Source organism: Nothobranchius furzeri, unplaced genomic scaffold (genome assembly GCF_043380555.1).
Source record: "Nothobranchius furzeri strain GRZ-AD unplaced genomic scaffold, NfurGRZ-RIMD1 Scf032, whole genome shotgun sequence".
In the NCBI taxonomy this organism is placed as follows: domain Eukaryota; kingdom Metazoa; phylum Chordata; class Actinopteri; order Cyprinodontiformes; family Nothobranchiidae; genus Nothobranchius; species Nothobranchius furzeri.
In genome coordinates this window covers 893,328-903,327 of record NW_027223049.1, presented here as the reverse complement: position 1 = coordinate 903,327, position 10,000 = coordinate 893,328, and positions in this window count along the sequence as shown.

Here is a 10,000-nt window from a genome sequence, read left to right as displayed (position 1 = left end):
GCCCTCCGATGTGAAGCCCGGAATGCTGCTCGACGGTGGGAAGACATCTGCCAGTTCGCCCCTTACCCATCTCTGGTTCGACGATGAGCTTCCCTACTAACCCGAGCATGGTCATCGCTCGCACCTTCCAAAACCTCCAGGGGCGCAGGCACTTTTCGTTTACTTACCATAAGGCGGATCTCCTCAAGCCTTAAGCAACTAGCGCAGGCTCTCGGCAGCACTTTGAAAATTTTTCAGCCGAAATCTCGAACGTCTGGTAATCCCAAGGGGGGACTTTGAAATTTTTTCTGCACTCATGGTCATCCGACAGAGGGACTTTGAAAATTTTCCTGCACTCATGGTCATCCTACGAGGACACTTTGAAAATAAACACGACACTCTGGTCATCCTGTGGAGAGAGGACAAGAGGGTGGATCACGGTGGGACTGCCGTGACCCTAAGCTGCTATTGAGGCATCAACCTGGGATGAGCTGGGGTCTGACATCCCCCTGTTGCCATGGAGGTCTAAAGGATGACCATTAGTTGTGGTTCTCGCCCCGGGACTTGGGTCAGAGTACAGCCGAAGTGGAGCACTTGTGTCGGACTAGGGAGGCTGTGCCGTGCCCCCTGGAGGTCTAAAGGATGACCAGTAGTTGTGGTTCTCGCCCCGGGACTTGGGTCAGAGTATAGCCCAAGTGGAGCACTTGTGTCGGCCTAGGGAGGCTCTGCCGTGCCCCATGGAGGTCTAAAGGATGACCATGAGGTCAAAAGGATGACCAGTAGTTGTGGTTCTCGCCCCGGGACTTGGGTCAGAGTATAGCCCAAGTGGAGCACTTGTGTCGGACTAGGGAGGCTGTGCCGTGCCCCCTGGAGGTCTAAAGGATGACCAGTAGTTGTGGTTCTCGCCCCGGGACTTGGGTCAGAGTATAGCCCAAGTGGAGCACTTGGGTCGGACTAGGGAGGCTGTGTCGTGCCCCCTGGAGGTCTAAAGGATGACCAGTAGTTGTGGTTCTCGCCCCGGGACTTGGGTCAGAGAATAGCCCAAGTGGAGCACTTGTGTCGGACTAGGGAGGCTGTGCCGTGCCCCCTGGAGGTCTAAAGGATGACCAGTAGTTGTGGTTCTCGCCCCGGGACTTGGGTCAGAGTATAGCCCAAGTGGAGCACTTGTGTCGGACTAGGGAGGCTGTGCCGTGCCCCCTGGAGGTCTAAAGGATGACCAGTAGTTGTGGTTCTCGCCCCGGGTCGTGGGTCCGAGTATAGCCCAAGTGGAGCACTTGTGTCGGACTAGGGAGGCTGTGCCGTGCCCCCTGGAGGTCTAAAGGATGACCAGTAGTTGTGGTTCTCGCCCCGGGACTTGGGTCAGAGTATAGCCCAAGTGGAGCACTTGTGTCGGACTAGGGAGGCTGTGCCGTGCCCCCTGGAGGTCTAAAGGATGACCAGTAGTTGTGGTTCTCGCCCCGGGACTTGGGTCAGAGTTTAGCCCAAGTGGAGCACTTGTGTCGGTCTAGGGAGGCTGTGCCGGGCCCCCTGGAGGTCTAAAGGATGACCATTAGTTGTGGTTCTCGCCCCGGGACTTGGGTCAGAGTATAGCCCAAGTGGAGCACTTGTGTCGGCCTAGGGAGGCTGTGCCGGGCCCCACTGGAGGTCTAAAGGATGACCATTAGTTGTGGTTCTCGCCCCGGGACTTGGGTCAGAGTATAGCCCAAGTGGAGCACTTGTGTCGGACTAGGGAGGCTGTGCCGGGCCCCCTGGAGGTCTAAAGGATGACCAGTAGTTGTGGTTCTCGCCCCGGGACTTGGGTCCGAGTATAGCCCAAGTGGAGCACTTGTGTCGGACTAGGGAGGCTGTGCCGTGCCCCCTGGAGGTCTAAAGGATGACCAGTAGTTGTGGTTCTCACCCCGGGTCGTGGGTCCGAGTATAGCCCAAGTGGAGCACTTGTGTCGGACTAGGGAGGCTGTGCCGTGCCCCCTGGAGGTCTAAAGGATGACCAGTAGTTGTGGTTCTCACCCCGGGTCGTGGGTCCGAGTCTGGCCCGAGTAGAGCACTTTGGTCGGCTACCGGGGGGTGTGCCGTGCCCCCTGGAGGTCTAAAGGATGACCAGTAGTTGTGGTTCTCGCCCCGGGACTTGGGTCCGAGTATAGCCCAAGTGGAGCACTTGTGTCGGACTAGGGAGGCTGTGCCGTGCCCCCTGGAGGTCTAAAGGATGACCAGTAGTTGTGGTTCTCACCCCGGGTCGTGGGTCCGAGTATAGCCCAAGTGGAGCACTTGTGTCAGACTAGGGAGGCTGTGCCGTGCCCCCTGGAGGTCTAAAGGATGACCAGTAGTTGTGGTTCTCACCCCGGGTCGTGGGTCCGAGTCTGGCCCGAGTAGAGCACTTTGGTCGGCTACCGGGGGGTGTGCCGTGCCCCCTGGAGGTCTAAAGGATGACCAGTAGTTGTGGTTCTCGCCCCGGGACTTGGGTCAGAGAATAGCCCAAGTGGAGCACTTGTGTCGGACTAGGGAGGCTGTGCCGTGCCCCCTGGAGGTCTAAAGGATGACCAGTAGTTGTGGTTCTCGCCCCGGGACTTGGGTCAGAGTATAGCCCAAGTGGAGCACTTGTGTCGGACTAGGGAGGCTGTGCCGTGCCCCCTGGAGGTCTAAAGGATGACCAGTAGTTGTGGTTCTCGCCCCGGGTCGTGGGTCCGAGTATAGCCCAAGTGGAGCACTTGTGTCGGACTAGGGAGGCTGTGCCGTGCCCCCTGGAGGTCTAAAGGATGACCAGTAGTTGTGGTTCTCGCCCCGGGACTTGGGTCAGAGTATAGCCCAAGTGGAGCACTTGTGTCGGACTAGGGAGGCTGTGCCGTGCCCCCTGGAGGTCTAAAGGATGACCAGTAGTTGTGGTTCTCGCCCCGGGACTTGGGTCAGAGTTTAGCCCAAGTGGAGCACTTGTGTCGGTCTAGGGAGGCTGTGCCGGGCCCCCTGGAGGTCTAAAGGATGACCATTAGTTGTGGTTCTCGCCCCGGGACTTGGGTCAGAGTATAGCCCAAGTGGAGCACTTGTGTCGGCCTAGGGAGGCTGTGCCGGGCCCCACTGGAGGTCTAAAGGATGACCATTAGTTGTGGTTCTCGCCCCGGGACTTGGGTCAGAGTATAGCCCAAGTGGAGCACTTGTGTCGGACTAGGGAGGCTGTGCCGGGCCCCCTGGAGGTCTAAAGGATGACCAGTAGTTGTGGTTCTCGCCCCGGGACTTGGGTCCGAGTATAGCCCAAGTGGAGCACTTGTGTCGGACTAGGGAGGCTGTGCCGTGCCCCCTGGAGGTCTAAAGGATGACCAGTAGTTGTGGTTCTCACCCCGGGTCGTGGGTCCGAGTATAGCCCAAGTGGAGCACTTGTGTCGGACTAGGGAGGCTGTGCCGTGCCCCCTGGAGGTCTAAAGGATGACCAGTAGTTGTGGTTCTCACCCCGGGTCGTGGGTCCGAGTCTGGCCCGAGTAGAGCACTTTGGTCGGCTACCGGGGGGTGTGCCGTGCCCCCTGGAGGTCTAAAGGATGACCAGTAGTTGTGGTTCTCGCCCCGGGACTTGGGTCCGAGTATAGCCCAAGTGGAGCACTTGTGTCGGACTAGGGAGGCTGTGCCGTGCCCCCTGGAGGTCTAAAGGATGACCAGTAGTTGTGGTTCTCACCCCGGGTCGTGGGTCCGAGTATAGCCCAAGTGGAGCACTTGTGTCAGACTAGGGAGGCTGTGCCGTGCCCCCTGGAGGTCTAAAGGATGACCAGTAGTTGTGGTTCTCACCCCGGGTCGTGGGTCCGAGTCTGGCCCGAGTAGAGCACTTTGGTCGGCTACCGGGGGGTGTGCCGTGCCCCCTGGAGGTCTAAAGGATGACCAGTAGTTGTGGTTCTCGCCCCGGGACTTGGGTCAGAGAATAGCCCAAGTGGAGCACTTGTGTCGGACTAGGGAGGCTGTGCCGTGCCCCCTGGAGGTCTAAAGGATGACCAGTAGTTGTGGTTCTCGCCCCGGGACTTGGGTCAGAGTATAGCCCAAGTGGAGCACTTGTGTCGGACTAGGGAGGCTGTGCCGTGCCCCCTGGAGGTCTAAAGGATGACCAGTAGTTGTGGTTCTCGCCCCGGGTCGTGGGTCCGAGTATAGCCCAAGTGGAGCACTTGTGTCGGACTAGGGAGGCTGTGCCGTGCCCCCTGGAGGTCTAAAGGATGACCAGTAGTTGTGGTTCTCGCCCCGGGACTTGGGTCAGAGTATAGCCCAAGTGGAGCACTTGTGTCGGACTAGGGAGGCTGTGCCGTGCCCCCTGGAGGTCTAAAGGATGACCAGTAGTTGTGGTTCTCGCCCCGGGACTTGGGTCAGAGTTTAGCCCAAGTGGAGCACTTGTGTCGGTCTAGGGAGGCTGTGCCGGGCCCCCTGGAGGTCTAAAGGATGACCATTAGTTGTGGTTCTCGCCCCGGGACTTGGGTCAGAGTATAGCCCAAGTGGAGCACTTGTGTCGGCCTAGGGAGGCTGTGCCGGGCCCCACTGGAGGTCTAAAGGATGACCATTAGTTGTGGTTCTCGCCCCGGGACTTGGGTCAGAGTATAGCCCAAGTGGAGCACTTGTGTCGGACTAGGGAGGCTGTGCCGGGCCCCCTGGAGGTCTAAAGGATGACCAGTAGTTGTGGTTCTCGCCCCGGGACTTGGGTCCGAGTATAGCCCAAGTGGAGCACTTGTGTCGGACTAGGGAGGCTGTGCCGTGCCCCCTGGAGGTCTAAAGGATGACCAGTAGTTGTGGTTCTCACCCCGGGTCGTGGGTCCGAGTATAGCCCAAGTGGAGCACTTGTGTCGGACTAGGGAGGCTGTGCCGTGCCCCCTGGAGGTCTAAAGGATGACCAGTAGTTGTGGTTCTCACCCCGGGTCGTGGGTCCGAGTCTGGCCCGAGTAGAGCACTTTGGTCGGCTACCGGGGGGTGTGCCGTGCCCCCTGGAGGTCTAAAGGATGACCAGTAGTTGTGGTTCTCGCCCCGGGACTTGGGTCCGAGTATAGCCCAAGTGGAGCACTTGTGTCGGACTAGGGAGGCTGTGCCGTGCCCCCTGGAGGTCTAAAGGATGACCAGTAGTTGTGGTTCTCACCCCGGGTCGTGGGTCCGAGTATAGCCCAAGTGGAGCACTTGTGTCAGACTAGGGAGGCTGTGCCGTGCCCCCTGGAGGTCTAAAGGATGACCAGTAGTTGTGGTTCTCACCCCGGGTCGTGGATCCGAGTCTGGCCCGAGTAGAGCACTTTGGTCGGCTACCGGGGGGTGTGCCGTGCCCCCTGGAGGTCTAAAGGATGACCAGTAGTTGTGGTTCTCGCCCCGGGACTTGGGTCAGAGTATAGCCCAAGTGGAGCACTTGTGTCGGACTAGGGAGGCTGTGCCGTGCCCCCCGGAGGTCTAAAGGATGACCATGAGGTCAAAAGGATGACCAGTAGTTGTGGTTCTCGCCCCGGGACTTGGGTCAGAGTATAGCCCAAGTGGAGCACTTGTGTCGGCCTAGGGAGGCTGTGCCGGGCCCCCTGGAGGTCTAAAGGATGACCAGTAGTTGTGGTTCTCGCACCGGGACTTGGGTCAGAGTACAGCCAAAGTGGAGCACTTGTGTCGGTCTAGGGAGGCTGTGCCGGGCCCCCTGGAGGTCTAAAGGATGACCAGTAGTTGTGGTTCTCGCCCCGGGCCGTGGGTCTGAGTATGGCCCAAGTGGGGCACTTGCGTCGGACTGGGGAGGCTCTGCCGCGCCCCCTGGAGGTCAAAAGGATGACCAGTAGTTGTGGTTCTCACCCCGGGTCGTGGGTCCGAGTCTGGCCCGAGTAGATCACTTTGGTCGGCTACCGGGGGGTGTGCCGTGCCCCCTGGAGCCATGGGAGTGAGCTCCAGCAGACTGGTATTTTTCGGAGAACCAGGCCCACACTCCTCAGACTTTGTGCCCAGGGACAGGCCACCAAAATCGGCCGCGGCTCGTGCACTTTGCCCCTGCTTTTCTCCCAGAACCAGAGCCGGAAAAATCCCAAAATTGATGCCCAGAGATAGTCGACTCTGCCTGGAATAGATTGCCACCCAAACCCGCCAACTCACGCTGGTTTTCCGATGGCCTCACCTACTAACCCGAGCATGGTCATCGCTCGCACCTTCCAAAACCTCCAGGGGCGCAGGCACTTTTCATTTACTGGCCATAAGGCCGACCGCCTTAAGCGTTAAGCGATAAGCGAAAGGCTTAGTTTGGACTTAGTTTTTGGAGCGACGAGGTCGCCGTTTTGTCAATTCTGAACCGATTTTCACGCGGTTTTCGACTGCCTGCGCCTGGGGAGCCGCCCAGAAGCCCCAGGCAGTGTTCTGGGTGGACTTCCGGACCGGTCCGGACCCGGTACCGGCCGGGGGAACCGCACCACGCCTCTCGGGCGTTTCTACACCGATTTTCGCGGGGTTTTCGACTGCATAGACGGGGCCACCTGCTGCAGGGCCCGAGGGAGGGCCTGCCTGAGCTGGGTCCGACGCAGGGCCCGGTTCCTGGAGCCCGCTGGGGGGGGGGGGGGGGGGGGGGTTCTCTAAGGCTCACGGCGGGCTGCTGAGGGGCCGGATCGGATGCAGACAGGCGCTCCTCTGCCCAGGTCTTTGCTCCCCTGCCCCACTAGGAATGGAAGACACACTGCCAACAGCTTCTGGAGGGTGATGGGCCCTGCTGCAGACCAGGTCCGACCCAGGTTTCAGCTATCCCACCCCGCAGGGACTTAAAGACACACTGCCATCAGCTTCTGGAGGCTGCTGAGCTCTACTATAGAGCAGGTCCGACCCAGGTTTCAGCTCCTGCAGCCCACTAGGACTTAAACACACACTGCCATCAGCGTCTGGATGGTGATGGGCCCTGCTGCAGACCAGGTCCGACCCAGGTATCAGCTCCTGCACCCCGCAGGGAATTGAAGACACACTGCCATCAGCTTCTGGAGGCTGCTGAGCTCTGCTATAGACCAGGTCCGACCCAGGTTTCAGCTCCTGCACCCCGCAGGGAACTAAACACACACTGCCATCTGCAACTGGAGGCTGCTGAGCCCTGCTGCAGACCAGGTCCGACCCAGGTTATGGCTCTCCCACCCCCCTGGGACTTAAACACACACAGCCATCAGCTTCTGGATGGTGATGGGCCCTGCTGCAGACCAGGTCCGACCCAGGTTTCTGCTCCTCAACCCCGCAGGGAATTAAAGACACACTGCCATCAGCTTCTGGAGGCTGCTGAGCTCCGCTGCAGGCCAGGTCCGACCCAGGTTACAGCTCTCCCACCCCGCAGGGAATTAAAGACACACTGCCATCAGCTTCTCGATGCTGCTGAGGCCTGCTATAGACCAGGTCCGACCCAGGTTTCTGCTCCTGCACCCCGCATGGACTTAAACCCACACTGCCATCGGATTCTGGAGGCTGCTGAGCCCTGATGCAGACCAGGTCCGACCCAAGTTTCAGCTCTCCCACCCCGCAGGGGATCAAACACACACTGCCATCAGCTGCTGGAGGCTGCTGAGCTCTGCTATAGACCAGGTCCGACCCAGGTTTCAGCTCTCCCACCAGGCAGGGACTTAAACACACACTGCCATCAGCTGCTGGAGGCTGCTGAGCTCTGCCATAGACCAGGTCCGACCCAGGTTTCAGCTCCTGCACCCCGCAGGGACTTAAACACACGCAGCCATCAGCTGCTGGAGGCTGCTGAGCTCTGCTATAGACCAGGTCCGACCCAGGTTTCAGCTCTCACACCAGGCAGGGACTTAAACACACACTGCCGTCAGCTTCTGGAGGCTGCTGAGCCCTGCTGCAGACCAGGTCCGACCCAGGTCTCAGCTCTCCCACCCCGCAGGGACTTAAACACACACTGATATCAGCTTCTGGAGGCTGCTGAGCTCTTCTATAGACCAGGTGCGACCCAGGTTTCTGCTCCTCCACCCCGCAGGGAACTAAACACACACTGCCATCAGCTTCTGGAGGCTGCTGAGCTCTGTTACAGACCAGGTCCGACCCAGGTTTCAGCTCTCCCACCAGGCAGGGTCTTAAAGACACACCGCCATCAGCGTCTGGAGGCTGCGGAGCTCTACTATAGACCAGGTCCGACCCAGGTTTCAGCTCCTCCACCCCGCCATAAGCTGCTGGAGGCTGGCTTCCGCTCCTCCACCCCGCCATCAGCTGCTGGGGGCTGGCTGGCTGCTGGAGGCTGGCTGCTGCTGCTGCTGCTCCTCCACCACGCCATCAGCAGCTGGAGGCTGCTGAGCTCTGCTATAGACCAGGTCCGACCCAGGTTTCAGCTCTCCCACCAGGCAGGGACTTAAACACACACTGCCATCAGCAACTGGAGGCTGCTGAGCTCTGCTGCAGACCAGGTCCGACCCAGCTTTCAGCTCCTGCACCCCGCAGGGACTTAAACACACACTGCCACCAGCTTCTGGAGGGTGATGGGCCCTGCTGTGGACCAGGTCCGACCCGGATATCAGCTCTCCCACCAGGCAGGGACTTAAACACACACTGCAATCAGCTGCTGGAGGCTGCTGAGCTCTTCTATAGACCAGGTCCGACCCAGGTTTCAGCTCTCCTACCAGGCAGGGACTTAAACACACACTGCCATCAGCTTCTGGAGGCTGCCGAGCCCTGCTGCAGACCATGTCCGACCCAGGTTTCAGCTCTCCCACCAGGCAGGGACTTAGAGGCACGCTGCCATCAGCTTCTGGAGGCTGCTGAGCTCTGCCATAGACCAGGTCCGACCCAGGTTTCAGCTCCTGCACCCCGCAGGGACTTAAACACACGCAGCCATCAGCTGCTGGAGGCTGCTGAGCTCTGCTATAGACCAGGTCCGACCCAGGTTTCAGCTCTCCCACCAGGCAGGGACTTAGAGGCACGCTGCCATCAGCTTCTGGAGGCTGCTGAGCTCTGCCATAGACCAGGTCCGACCCAGGTTTCAGCTCCTGCACCCCGCAGGGACTTAAACACACGCAGCCATCAGCTGCTGGAGGCTGCTGAGCTCTGCTATAGACCAGGTCCGACCCAGGTTTCAGCTCTCACACCAGGCAGGGACTTAAACACACACTGCCATCAGCTGCTGGAGGCTGCTGAGCTCTGCTATAGACCAGGTCCGACCCAGGTTTCTGCTCCTCCACCCCGCAGGGAATTAAAGACACACTGCCATCAGCTTCTGGATGGTGATGGGCCCTGCTGCAGACCAAGTCCGACCCGGGTTACAGCTCTCCCACCAGGCAGGGAATTAAACACACACTGCCATCAGCTTCTGCTGGCTGCTGAGCTCTGCTGCAGACCAGGTCCGACCCAGGTTTCAGCTCCTGCACCCCGCAGGGAACTAAACACACACTGCCATCACCTTCTGCTGGCTGCTGAGCCCTGCTGCAGACCAGGTCCGACCCAGGTTTCAGCTCCTGCACCCCGCAGTGGATTAAAGACACACTGCCATCAGGTTCTGGAGGCTGCTGAGCTCTGCTGCAGACCAGGTCCGACCCAGGTTATGGCTCTCCCACCCCGCAGGGACTTAAACACACACCGCCGTCAGCTTCTGGATGGTGATGGGCCCTGCTGCAGACCAGGTCCGACCCACGTTTCAGCTCTCCCACCCCGCAGGGGATGAAACACACACTGCCATCAGCTTCTGGAGGCTGCTGAGCTCTGCTAAAGACCAGGTCCGACCCAGCTTTCAGCTCTCCCACCAGGCAGGGAGTTAAAGACACACTGTCATCGGCTTCTGGAGGGTGCTGAGCCCTGCTGCACACCAAGTCTGACCCAGGTTTCAGCTCATCCACCCCGCAGGGACCTAATCACACACTGCCATCAGCTTCTGAGTGGTAATGGGCCCTGCTGCAGACCAGGTCCGACCCAGGTTTCAGCTCCTCCACCCCGCCATCACCAGCTGGAGGCTGGCTGCTGCTCCTGCACCCTGCCATCAGCTGCTGGAGGCTTCTGTTCCTCCACCCCGCCATCAGCAGCTGGAGGCTGGCTGCTGGAGGCTGGCTGCTGCTCCTCCACCCCGCCATCAGCTGCTGGAGGCTGGCTGCTG